Source organism: Pundamilia nyererei, unplaced genomic scaffold (genome assembly GCF_000239375.1).
Source record: "Pundamilia nyererei isolate P.nyererei 1_Seehausen unplaced genomic scaffold, PunNye1.0 scaffold00018, whole genome shotgun sequence".
NCBI lineage: Eukaryota > Metazoa > Chordata > Actinopteri > Cichliformes > Cichlidae > Pundamilia > Pundamilia nyererei.
In genome coordinates, this window is record NW_005187419.1 from 2,310,955 (window position 1) to 2,324,994 (window position 14,040).

The 14,040-nt window shown below is 39.9% G+C and overlaps 1 protein-coding gene across 1 annotated transcript in view; it reads left to right on the forward strand.

Moving 5' to 3' along the window:
• znf385c (zinc finger protein 385C) overlaps window positions 1-14,040 on the forward strand; it is a 56,116-nt gene that overhangs the window by 1,123 nt on the left and 40,953 nt on the right. The window lies entirely within an intron of this gene.

The window sequence follows — 14,040 nt, forward strand, 5'->3', positions numbered from 1 at the left end:
GTGGACATTTGTAAACCAGTTCCTGATAATAAGCATCATAAGCTCGTTGTGAAGAACGACGTCATTAACCTGACGTCTCAGTGTGCCTTCAAACAACTCGTTATTCATTTTTTTATTAATAAATAAAATTGACCAGCTTAGCCTGAACTATTCAAGTAGAGATGTTTGAAGATCTCAACCTTTTGGGGGCTTAAAAATAAAGCTTTGATGATTACTAGTATGTTTTGATTGAATCTGATAAAATTGGCATAGGCATTAGTGTAAAAGCTGTCCCACTAAATCCAGAAAAGAGAACTTCATTTGCATAATTAACTCAATCTCAATGGAGGTGTATTTTTTGTGTGTATGGGCTGAACAAAGAATGACTAATGGACTCAAGCTGCTGGGCCCCTGTCCTTCATCTAAAATCCTGATTTAAAGCATGTTCATGGCTCAGTGCAGTCATACCTTTCTTCAACAAAATGCAACTGTTCCTGCATTGCATATCAGTGCTTCTATGAGTACTCCTTATTTCACTTTCAGAGACAAATAAACAGAAAATGTAGCTGAATTTGGGAAAAACATCCAGTTCACAAAGATCTAAAAGAAATGCACTCATAGTGTTGTGTCAGACCTCTGGATGTGATGGCTCCCGCCATAAGTGTGACTGTGTGGTGATTTGCGATCTCGGTGCTCTTAAAATGGCTTCGGAGCATGGGCAAATGACTCATGCAAATGGATGCCGCATTAGCATTTCTCTAGATATTTACTCCATGTCACAAATGCAACCTTCTAATCCCTACACTAGTAAAAACTATCGTCCATGGAGCACCAAAAGCTTCCAACGCTGAACTGTTTTACTGAAATACCATCTTCTTCCCTCTCTCGTCAGCGTTCTTTCCCACTCGCCCTTTTAGTCAGCTCATAAAGAACTGCTCTTCTGTCAAATGGAGCCCTAACTACTTGGGCCTTTGTCCTGTGCTGATTTCTTCTCGGCCATTATGTCGTCGTAAAAGCCAGTTGGGGTGTCACTGGGGAGCTTTGGCGGCAGTGGCTTCTTCTCAGTTCCAGATAACAGCATTTACTGGACAATGGCCATTATTAGTCACTGTGTTGCTGTCTTCTGACACAGACAGTTCTCTTCATATTGAATATTTCAATATTGAGTTGAAGAGCAAAAGACCTGGTAGTGGGGGCTTGACTTTGTCTTACTTCACTCATCCATCCACAACACCCCCATCATCCGCACAAGCGGGGGACAGGTTGCAGGGCTGCGGGAGAGCTGATTATAGGCTTCCTCAGGAGTGGGCGACATTCTTCCACTTCCAACCTTTTTTTTGTCTGTGGGATCTGAGGTGGGGGATGCATAGGAAGCAGGGCTAATCTGAGCTAAAGGGGTCCCAGGGTTGATCAGGGGTAATTACACAGGGCTAGGATTACAGACTGCGACCACTTATTGTGGACTGGCCACACCCTAAAAGTAGAGTTGTATTTTTTGTGCAGGTGGAGGGGGTGTAAATGAGGAGGTTAATGAAAAGGCATTGGTTCATTTCCCACAAACCACGCATCTGTGCCATCACCAAACCATCAGCCGATTAAACGAACAAGCTCTTCCCGAGTGTGTGTTACGCCGACTGTGTCTTTTTGGTTAGAGCAGCTGTGGGCCCCTGTCTGGACTGACGGAGTGAGTGCTCTTCTGTGTGTGTGTCTGTGTGTTCATCACTCATTATGATGGATGAATCTCCCGAGCCTCCTGTCTTTTCATTCATCCCTCACGGACCAGAGGGACGAAGGTGGAAACTCTCCAGCTTCTGTTCAGCACACCTCTGCCTACTGTCTCTCTCTCTCACACGTGCACACACACACACGCAGGCAGGCATGTGCCCAGAGAAGACAAATAACCCACTTTAGTAGCCCAACAAACACCTCACTTCAGATGACAAATCTGTAGTTAAAGTGACTTTTGTATTTTTCATTACCTCAGTCCCTATTAATCTGCATCATCTATGTAAAAAATCTTGTGTGGAAATGAAAGAGTGCTGCCACAAATAGTATATTATTTCATATTTATTGTTTCTCATCTTACTGCATTTTATATGTTTTATCCACTGGAGTAAAGTTCTTTCCCACTTTTATGCAGTTGTCGATGTCTGTGTGAGGTAATCTTTCACTTTAATGTCCCGGGCTGCCATTGCTTCCAGGTAACGGGAACAATGGGATGTGTTATTACTCCAAAACTCTTGTTCTCCATACTGCTTTTTGCTGTAGTCACTAATCTTGATCTCATTTTATCTTTCCCAGCAGAAATCAGTTCATGAGGTGTAAATTTAAAGACTGATTCTTCTCGTAGAAACTCTCACGTCGTTGCACATTGTCAAGCTGTTGTGTTTACTGTTTTTTAGAGTAGTTTGTGATGATATGGTGTTTTCATATGTGAGTCAGAAATTCTAATCATAATGCAGTGTGTTTTGTCACGGCGCATTTGGACTTTTGAGATTAGAGTGTAAAAAATCCCCTGAAATAAATAAATAAAAAACATTAATAATGATAATAATTCCAGTCTTTGATGGAATTCTTTATGTGTCATAAAAGGGCTGGGTCTTTGGACAGAACATCCAATGAAGCTGAAGATGAAAATGTAATAATGAGGAAAGTGCGGCTTTGGAGTAAGTTAGTAGTTTAAGGCTACATTAGTCACTGCTAACATAATACACCTGAGTCTCAGACTGAACATTTAGATGGTCAAGTGAAGTCATGATTAATGCAAGAAGTATAATCGCTGTTTATTATTATTATTTTTAACTGTCTATTTTTAGTCGTACTTAGTGGAGTACACTTTTAGTCTGGAACAAATTCCTTGAGGGAAGTGTCCTGCAAACGTTGCTGGGCATCTCTTGATTTATCTCCACTATTACTGAGAGAAAATGTAAATGTAACTGGGTACATAAAAGGAATGCTGCATGTCATAAATCAAAGCGAAATTACACATTTGAGTGGGCGCATTTTGATGTTGAGACTGAATCTTTCTGACCAAATGATGTTTAGGTAGGTTGGAGAACAGGATGACTGAGCAGACTGCTGCAGGAGCATAATAAGCTTTGTCTACACGGATACACGGATGTGCACGCAAGCGTTAAGACAAGCTAGAGGTCAGCAAAGAGCAAAGATTGAAGGTCAAAGAATTTATTACTACAGTAGTGATTTGTTCTTGACTACTGAAAATAGTTTGAACTTCCAATTTAGCAAAATTAAAGACAATATTATGATTTTTTTTTCCGCTCAAATTACAGTGTAAGAGCAAGCAAAAGGTAAAGCGAAGAAGTCCACTTGTGGTTGTATGGTTGGGCAGTCAGTCAAGTTCCATGTCCCTTTTTATTGGCCTTGTGGAAACGGTCTTATCATCGTAGATGGAGAAAATGGCCTTGATGTGAGAGCTGGCAGAGCTCCTGGATAAGTTACTTCTCTGGCCGCCCTATGCGGAAGAACAAGGAGTTTCAGTTGTGCTATTTTCTTGTTCCAAAGCAGACCTGCAGAATGAGGCCAAATTTGGACCTGTCTCTATTCACCGAGTTCCCTAAGCCTAATCACTATCAAATCCAGTGATCTGAGAGACAGGTATATTCAAGTGCCAATCATTCCCAAGCACAGAAGAGTTCTGCGCTTCTCTTTCCAGGGAGTACAGTATTAGTACAACTGGTTACACTTCAGTTATTCTCTGCCTCTGCAGACCTTCTCCAAGTGTGAATGGCATTGTAGCCACTATTTGGAAAAGGTAGGGTGCTGTTTTATCGCCTCCTCCCAGGAGTCAGCTTCAGGTAGATTGGATGAACAGTTGTCGAGAAAAGCAAAGAATGCACAGCTGTACACAGATTCCTCGGTTGGTTCTTTCATTAGATTCATTAGATCTTTTTCTTGGAATATTTTTTTCATTGTAACAGAGGCTGTTGTGGAAAAGTCTGATTTCTGTTGCGGCACATTATAGGGCTACGTGTGTTTTCTTTTGCGTGTGTAGCATTTGAACGCATGGTTCGTATGTACTCCTTCTTGTCCCTGTGCTCCCCGTGGGGAAATTGCCTGTGTGTGAGTGCCAGTTCAAGTCATTTCACTGAAGTGACAGCATGGGTTTGATTGGCCCGCCTGCTGGAGTGATGGCTTCTGGATGCTGAGAGCTGTAGGCATATGTGAGCCTCAGCGGGAGCTCTGACAACATGAGAAATGTTCCCACGCTGCTCTCTGCACCAAAACTTCACCATTTAGCCTCTCATTCCCTGGGTGCTGAGGCTAAAGATGGAGGCCTTGAAGAGAAACAGCAAAACATCACTTGCACTTTGTGCTTGTGTGTATTTGTGTATTTTTCTGAGCTTGTGAATTCTTCAACTGGTAATGCAGCTTTCAGCTGAAGTGGGTGACTGGTCTACTTGATGCTCTGACCTCTACTTGTGACTACCTCTACTTCTCACTCTAATGAGTGACAGAAGAGCTAAAGGCCTTTAACCCCTTAGCAGTCCTACAAATTTACAATTAGTCCCCTAAACCATCCAATGTACCGTGGGCGGTACGTCCGACTGCTAACAGGTTAAACCAACAGACTGGGGGATTAGAAGACAGGGAGAGTAAATGAGCATAAAGGAAATAAAACCTAAAAAGGAGATGGAACATCTTTCCTAATCTGTGTTTCTCAATTCTCTCTTTGTTCCATGTGTATTTCTAGGTCTTCAAATCAGACTGTTACTTTCACAGCCACTGATCCTCATGCTAGTGCAGTTATATAGACAAAGGCCATCGATTTTACAGTCAAATCCAGCCATCAGAACCTCATGCCCTGACCACCAATCTGCAATTCTCAGGGGTCCAATGGGCTTAATAGAGTGCAGCGAGTGTGTAAATGGTTGGAAGTGTAAACAGAAGATGCAGTGATCCAGCTCTAATGGCTATCTTTGCTCCAGCTCTTTGTCAGCAGTCAGGATGGTGACCTTCACCTGTACTGTACGCCATCTCATGAGCGTTTAACAGTGCAGTGTTCTCAATAATAACTACAGTGGCAGGAAATTATTATCCAGTCATTGTCCTATATGCACACATGCACAAACACCAATTTACAGAAAAACTGGAATTATTACAGACTTTTTTCAGTCATAAAAAGACAACAAATCTATAAAACATAAAAAACGATGAACTGCCCTTCAACAGAAATAAAAAAAAATAAAAAAAGATTATCAGCACTCGCTGTTAGAGGCTTATTTCCATCAATTATGTTTGCAAATAGTAAACACTGGAAATAAATTATACACTTGAGGAAATGTTCAAATATTTGTGGCTAAAAAGGATTGGGGGTATTCAGCAAATCACTGAAAAGGTAGAACTCAGCAAACTCAGCTGTGGTACAAACAACAAATGAATATACATAAATCAATTGACAAAATGCAATTACCCAATTGTGTGGTTTGTATTTTCTGTGCACACACCCAAGATGCAGTTAACAATATTTATAGTAAGCATTTTTTTTGTACTCACAAGCACCCACTTCTCCAAACCACATGCATACACTGTGACGCACATACAAACTAACAGACTCTGTGTACAGGGGACAACACTTTCGCAACCTGTGATGTACAAAAATACAAAAATAAAAAATGCTGTATGCAAATTTTTGTCACACACACAGAACTACACCTGCATTCCCTTCTACGAATCAAACTAAAGTACAGGCATAATTATATATAAAACATGTAAAATAAAAGCTCTCTTCATCTAAAGGCTTCTGTTTAGTTCAGCTGCCTCAGTTCTCCATGTTGATATTTTTGCACAGTACAAAGGTGTCCGTGTGTGACTGTGTTGGCTTGCATTTCTTACAGAAATTGGCATTCTTGCTTTTTGTCATCAGTACCGAGCCATTATGGAGAGAGACTGACTGGGAATGATCAGCTCTAATGATTTTATGAGAGTCTACATGATTAATGTTGGCACAGCAGCGTGTTTGCGAACAAACCTCGCTCCCCCCCTTCCCCACCCACGCCACCCTTCTTCCCCCATCGCAGAGACTCGGAGGGAATATCCAGTCTCAGTGTGTGCTGATTTCTGTGGTGCTAGCTGTCGTTTGCCACATTAGTGTGTGACAATGGGTGTCTTTGAAGTGGGTTATTCTAGCACAGCTCACAGCCCAGTGCAGCGGAGAAGATGTGCCAGCTCACTGTGCAGACAGGGCCAGCTCTGAGCACAGGGATAGACACAAGGTAGAGACAAGCACATGCACGCCTGCACAGACTAAATACTGGGGTCAACACAATAGCTTTTACACCCACATCCTCTAAATACTCTTTATGTAAGCACTTCTATCGCAGACAAAAGCCACACACTCCTCCTCTGTATGCACACATCTGCCTCACACAACTGCACTTAAAATCACCAAAAAGGAGCCTACACCATCCTCCCGTCACTTCATCAACAATCCACCCATCTATCATCCATCCGTCTGTCCATCCATCCTTTACGTCTCTATTTTTTTCCCCTCCTCTGTTCCCTCTATAGGCCCAGTCCAATCTGAAAGCTTAGTTGGGCTTCGTCTTTCTCGGCTTATCTCCAAAAGCTGCTCTTTCATTTGAGTAAATGCCTTCATTCCCAGCTCCTCTATGAGGAAGCTGATAAGGGATGTCTTTTATCCACAGTAGATAGGCTTTCCCCCCCCCCACAGCCCAGTGTGGGTGCTTGTATTTATACGCCTGCGCAGCATATGCATAATTATGTGTGAGCCTTGTGTGAATGTTTTTTTTTCACACATTTGTGAGACTTAAACAAGAAAAGCTTTTTTTTTTCTTTTTTCTTTTTTTTCAAATGCATGAGAAAAGTTAATAATTCTATGGTGTAAAAATGCAGGGCATCATGTTTCACGTCGTCTTCTCATGCTGCTTATCATTCAAATGTGACATTTTCTGTGATTACACGTAATCACATAAGACTGTTTCAACCTTGCAGGTGTCTCTAATAGGAAATGATTAAATGGGACAAGCTAATCATCACAGTGCCTTACTCACGTGCGCGTCTGTGCATAGGTGCAAATGTGTATTCGAGAAGACGCTGTATAACGAATTGATTAGGGCTGCAGAGTGGATTTGTTGCCCGGAGATTAGTTTGACTCAGTCTAAGCTGTTTTCAAATGCTGCACTCTTGTCCCCTCTCTAACACAACAAATATATCGATTGGCCTTTGATGCCTCAAATGTCACAGCCTCACTGAAGACAGTGCTGAGAATGAGACTTGAGATCTGTGCTGCTTGGGCTCTGGACCACATTAGTTTTTTGAGAATTAGGTCTTCATCTGATCCATATTATCTACAAGTCATCCTTCTGTTTGTGTCTGTTGCTTAGTTCATTGTGTCTCTCTCTGATTGCAGTCCCAGTGATTGATCAAATACTGCTGTTGGACACTGTTATGGGAGCACAGAGTGGTGCAGCAGGTGGTAGTAATGGTGTTACAGTCTTGCTCTCTCATCTAGGTGAAAATCTTTCATGTAGAGTGGGGGAGATTATTTTATCCCCTGATGAACTTAGAAATTTGCTCATTTACTAAAGAAATGAACAGTTTCTCAATGAAAAATCCAGAAAAATATATGTTTTTGATCCCCTAGAACCCACATATAGTTCTGGCTCCAACAGATTACAATCAATTAATCAATTACAAATAATTTTGATCTCAACCCATTATGTGTATAGCTGTGCACAAGATCAATTCCTTCCACGCAGACCTCTCCACCAACATGTGCATGACCAAAATTCTGTCAAAGGATGTCAGGGACAAAACTGTAGATATGCACAGGGCTGGAATGACCATAAACAAGAAGATTGGTGAGCTGATGTGACCAAAATGACCATGAATTGCACTCCATGCAAGATGTTGTCTCATGACATGTAGCTAAAGAAGAAGCACATTAAGCTCATGGAGTAGCCTAAGCAGTCTCCAGACCTCAGTCCTCTTTGAAATCTGTTTAGGAAGCAGAAGTTTCAAGTTCCCAAGGAGCAGTAAGGAAACCTAAAGGATTTAGAAAGTTTCTGTAAAGGGTAGTAGGCCAAAATCCCTCAGGAGATGTGTGTAAACCGGTGACCAACTACAATAAAGGTCTTACTGCTTTGCTTGCCAACAAAAGATTCACTGCCAACTACTAAGCCATGTGATCAAACACCAATTTAACTTTAAGTGACATTTTCTGGATTTGTGGTTAATATTCTCTGTCTCTCCATAAAAATTAGAGAGCATTCATTTCTTTGTAAAGGAGCAAACTTCAGCAGGGGATCAGATATTTTGTAGATTGTAGATGATTTGGGCTCAAGGAGCTGCCCTGGCAGTCTTTTAGATTCCATGGAAGACCCAGCTTGTCTTTTTAGATTTACATTTTCTGACATAGCCATGCCCGTTGGATACTTCCACCCTCCTGTTGAACACAAGCATACTGCAGCTATTCTCTCGAGGGACATATGAATAAAATTTGTGGAGCTACTGGAGCCAGTACAAAAAAAATACTTTTCACTCCCTGTGGAGCCTTAGCCTCATTGACTGGGGTTTGTTTGTCTGCACCTATTAAAGCTGCTTGCTGCAGCCAAAGCCAGACACCACTTTGCAGGGATTTATCAAGCCGCTTATCAAAGAGAGGTGATTGAATTCATTTGCTTACTAATGAGGTGGGATTGCGAATTGTACACTTCCCCGGCTATACTTCCACCTGTTAAAACCATTCGCTCATTACTGCAATCAAATCCTGTTTTTGTTCTCTTTGATAATCAAACCTATTTTTGTCACCTCATCAGGAGCCTTTGTGCCATTTAGGTTCTCAGACCCATTTCATACGTGCAGGGTTCTGCTCGCTTGTGTCAGCAAGGGTGGAAGCTGCCGTTTGTAATCAGGTTACTTAATTACCTTAATTAAGTGGTGGAAATTTTGTCTTGGATTAAAAGTGGTGCTAATAAGTGCTGAGGTTAAAATTATATCATTTGATCTATATTGTTTGATGAATTTCATGGCGGGAACCTTAAAACCAAGTCTAAATGCAGCGATACAGGGTTAATTACATCATACCGTGGTTATATTATTAAACTTCGGTATTTGTTGAGCTGGTCTTAAAAAATACATTCAAGTGTAATCGTGTCCAATCAAAACCTGCGTCGGCTCGCTTTCTCGTAGTCAATCAACGAAACTGATTTTATTAGATGTAATTGTTCTCTGTTTGATCCTCATGATTTCTTTATTAGTCCTATTCTCTGAAGTGCTGTGTAGAGTAGGCTCTCCTGCTGTTATTAAGACCAGATTAACGGTTAATCCTCTTTGTTTCAGCAGACAACAGCAGACAGATTGAAGTGGGTTAGCTGAGGCCCGCACAGTCAGTCGAGGTTAAAGTACCTTAGCCAAGGGTCAATAAAACTTGTCATCTGAAGCAGCTGTATAGTGTTCGATGCCTTTTTTAAACATGAGGTTGATCCATGTGATGTCTGGAATGAGGTAACACGTAAGATGCTGTCCTAATGCGCACTGTACAACAACGCTTATATTCATGACATGAATCTTTAAAATGCAGAAAAGCCAAATAAACAGAACATTGTAGCTTATGCAACATTGTGGCTTTGATCTAAATTAGCATTGATTTAATAGAGAGATGCATTTTATATATATATAAATTAGGAAAGGCAACTACTTTGGTTTACATTGCAAACACGATGAATACACTATGCTTTAATTGTTCATGGCAATAAAAATGAACAGAACAATAACTTTAAAAATGTATTGAACATTAAGACAAATAGTTATATTCATTAAAAATATAATATGCAAGAAGTACAAAAAAAAGAAGCTGCTGTTTTTCTTAATTGACTATATTTCTCTTGTAGGCAGTGAGTTCACTAATGTTTATAGGGCATAATGTAACCATAGATATAAAAAGATATTGACAATATTCATAGTATCACAATCACAGCTAATTAAAAAAACAGTAGTTAATTGCAGTAAGATGTTGTTTAATTTCAATACAAATGAAATGGGCTAGCATGTGTAGCTCTTTTCTAGTTGTACTAATCACTTAAAGCGCTTTAAACTACAAGCCATTTTTAATCAGGCCTTTATACAGAGCTTCATTTCAAACACTTTAAGCACATCCTCCACCTTACATCCACAGCTAGTTTCACCTCTAAAGCCTGAACTATCAAATAATTGCTAGAAAATAAAATGTTTTTGAAAATGGAGTGTTTATTGAACCTTCTGACTACTGTTTTTTTATTTTTTTTACATATTAATATTAATTTGCATATATTGGTTTTAATTTGTATCATATTTGCAACATCTGAAATTTTTTTTTCATTTTTGCTTAAAATATATTGTGCATTTTATTTTGCGTTTTGGGGGAGAAAAAAAATCACACTGATCACGCAGAAGTGTTAAAAAATGAAAATCACCAATATGTGAACCGATTACCTTCTTCTGGCGAAGCAACAAGACTATCCACTTTTCTCCCAAATTTATGTTTTCCCACATGACACATGATCATATAAAGTGTGAAGTGGGCCAATACTGTCAAAATTAACATAAAAAAAAAACAATAGCAGTCAAACTATACTATTAATAGCTACAGCTAAAATGAACAGTTTGCTTCAATGGACTCTACACATGTCTAGAGTCTAGAGAGTGTTGACATTGAACTAATAATGTTACAGTACCACATTAAAATCATGTTCCAGAGCATTTGAGGCAATGTAGGAGGAGGAAGGGCTTCGTTCGGCAGCCAGAACTGTGATATTCATGCCAGCATGAGTGTTAGAAGCATCGCATTCATGCCGTTCCAACAGCAGTAGCCCAAGGCTTACCACAGGCAGACCTGGAAGAAGATTGTCAAGAAATATGATTGGGCTTAATGCAGTGTGGTGCACTTTACAGGATATCCCTGCATTGTGGGTGTTTGTCCATCCTAAATGACCCCAGAGCTTATTTTCTGACTTTTGAATCATCTTCACCACACTCTCTCCTCATAAGTAGTAACGCTTTGACGCTTGAGGACACTTCAGCAACTTTCAATCGGGATTAATCCATCTTTGAAATGTGCCAAGGTCTGTGTGGATGCACAGCTGAGAGAACAAGAGAGAGAAAAAGAGGGTGGTTATAGAGATGGGCCATTTGTAGCTGCTGTCTCAAAACTGTGGTTCCATTCCCATTTTGCAACCAGGGGGGACAGCTCACTATATCATTCAGCCATTTGTTATTTTGTCTGAAGCAGGAGTTGGCCGAGGGGTAGAAATGTCTGTCTCTTTCCCCAGTTGCCTGAAGGTGAAATCCATTCATCATTTTGTCTAGAGCTTGTTTGCTTTTGCATGCATTCTTGCAAGTGTGTGTGTGTGTTCATGCAGATGTCCACATGAATATGTGTGCAGAAAATGGGAGGCTTATTCTTAATCTATCAGGTGTCACAGGCTATTGTTCAGGCTGAGTGAACCAGATTGAATTCCTGTGATTCAGTTTGGTTTTTCACTGGTGTTAAACTAAACAATCCCCATGGGTTGCCTGTGTTTTTGACATCATCTGCGACAACAGCCTCTAGCCTCTCTATTTGTCTACCTGTCCCGACCTATTCCATTGGCTCTCAGTAGTGATTTTCATCTATTCTAACACACATCTTTAGTACGGCAAGAGCTGAAGCCAACTTCGTGTTCGGATACACTTTTCACCTTTGTGCAGCCACAAGCATCAGGACATCTACTACCACTCTCAGTGCACCCTAGTGAATGGCAGTGATCCGTGGTTCTGCCGTTTCTGTGGCAGCTATTAAAAGGCGAGGGAAAGGTTACAGTAAATGGCGCTCCAGTGATGTGCATTTCAAGACAGACCTTCTTAACCCTTATGCTACTTTTGAGTTTCTGCCTAACATTTAGGGAATGTCATATTACTTTTTATAGTGTTTTTTAGTACTTCTTTTACACACATAAAACTGTCCATAACAGCTTCACTTTATACCCAGTGCCTGTTATGCTGCTTCATGTTAATTTCTAAGTTCAAAAAAGGTTCTTTCAAGTTAGCTCAACCACTGTAATGAAAGTCTGAAACTGACATTTCGATATTTGATATAAAATAGATAAAGAAATTAACTGAATGTACCCTTATTTCAGTAATAATACAGTATTTTTCTACATGGTATTATAACAGTAGTAAATTAATTTTATGGTAAGCAAACCTTAGGAAATGGGTTATGTGCTGCCATGCCTTTTGTGACAGTAGTCTCCTGTAAAATAAAAATACAACTATGTGCTATAGTTCAGAGCATTCTCTCATAATGGAAACACATTATAAAGTAAGAGAACTAGAAAATCAAAAGCAACTTTCTGGCAGCCCACCTGTCATTGCTACTACTGTTAGTTTACATCTTTCGCAGTCTTTCACTGTGCACAGTTGACGTGGTTGGAACAGGTCAGAAAAGCTAATTTTGTTCATGCAAAAAACTTTTTGTGCACATATATTCACAAAGCTGACATCCATTTTAGCAGGTGTTCCATCAGCACTTTGAAAATTAGACTGTGCTTTTAAGCGTGTAAACATCTATTTGAAATCAAATAGAGTCTGGACTGCCTTATGTTTAACAACAACTTAGAGGTTTAAACAGTCAAACATGGTGCACTCGATGTCGTAGGTTGTGCAGTTACCGCTTTACTTTTTCACAGCATTCTTTTAATACTGACCCTTTGCACAGTTATGACAAGTCGTTTTAAAATTTAATGACTAGACTATGTGTTGTTGTTTTTGTTTTGTTTTTTGGTCTGGGAAGGTATTCATAACATCACTCTTTCAGATTTATGTAACAAAAAAATATGACTAGTTTTTACTTCAGCTTGATTCCAGTCAATCTACAGTGAGCTTTCTAGATATCTGAAATGACGGTTAGCTAGCCAAGATTCAAGATCGTTCATTTCCTGAATCAGAGTTTTGACAATGCTAAATGAGATATCTGGGGATGTGTAAGAACATGAGAAGCTATAAATGAGAGCAGTGACTTAATATTTTGTTTAGGAGAGCTTGTACATAGTTTGTTTTTGTTTGAATAACAATCGAATTTTAAATCACATTTTACCAAGTAAAATAAAGGTGTCTGGGCTCTTTGAGAGAGAGAATGAGGAACTCAAAGTAAATACTCCTCCACATTAGGCATCTGATTACGATGCCTCTTGGGCATCTCTTAAGTAAGGTGTTTTGGGCATGTCCTACGTCTGACAGAGCTTGTCTCTTTGCTGACAGGGGAACACCTTGGTGTACCACCAGAAGTGCTGGTGGGTGGGGAGTGGGAGGTCTGAGAATGATTATTTAGACTGGGATGAATGGATGGAGTTTCTAATATGATCACCTTTCCAGTGAACAAAATGGTCAATGTTTATGTGTTAACACTGCTCAATATAGAATAGAAAGTCTTGAATTAAAATTCATGCACAAATTCATGCACAAAATATTAACTATAATTTTGACAGCCAATATCTGTATAGTCAAAGATGGCTGTGCATAGTGTACCATTTGCTTGAATAACTTACCAATAAATGTGTAAAGAAGCCTTTATTCTCTGATCTTTATGCTCCTTAAATCAGGTCTTTGGCTGACTTCATGAGTTGTCGGAACAAGGTCTTGGTTGAAATAAATGCCTTCCAAGTTGAATAACTGTAAAAGTAAAAACAGATGCGTATAGAAATGATCTTTAAAATAGTCAGTGTTTCAAAATATATTCCGTAATATTTATAATGATGCAACCTGCACATCATTTCAGCCGGTTTCACATAAGGGGTTTTGCCGTAAATCCCACAGAACAGGAAATCACTGCAGTGTTTTCAGGGTAAAAATCTGCTAAAGGCTTTATTTCTTGCCAAGGAATTAAAAGTAAAAGCATGAAAAAATGTGATAGCTTGAAAAGCAAAACCAACTCCAAACCTCACCATGCACCTGTTCTTACAAATTGGCAGTTTACTCTGAATCCCCCCCCACACACACACACACACACACATACACATACACACACACACACACACACACACACACACACACACACACACACACACA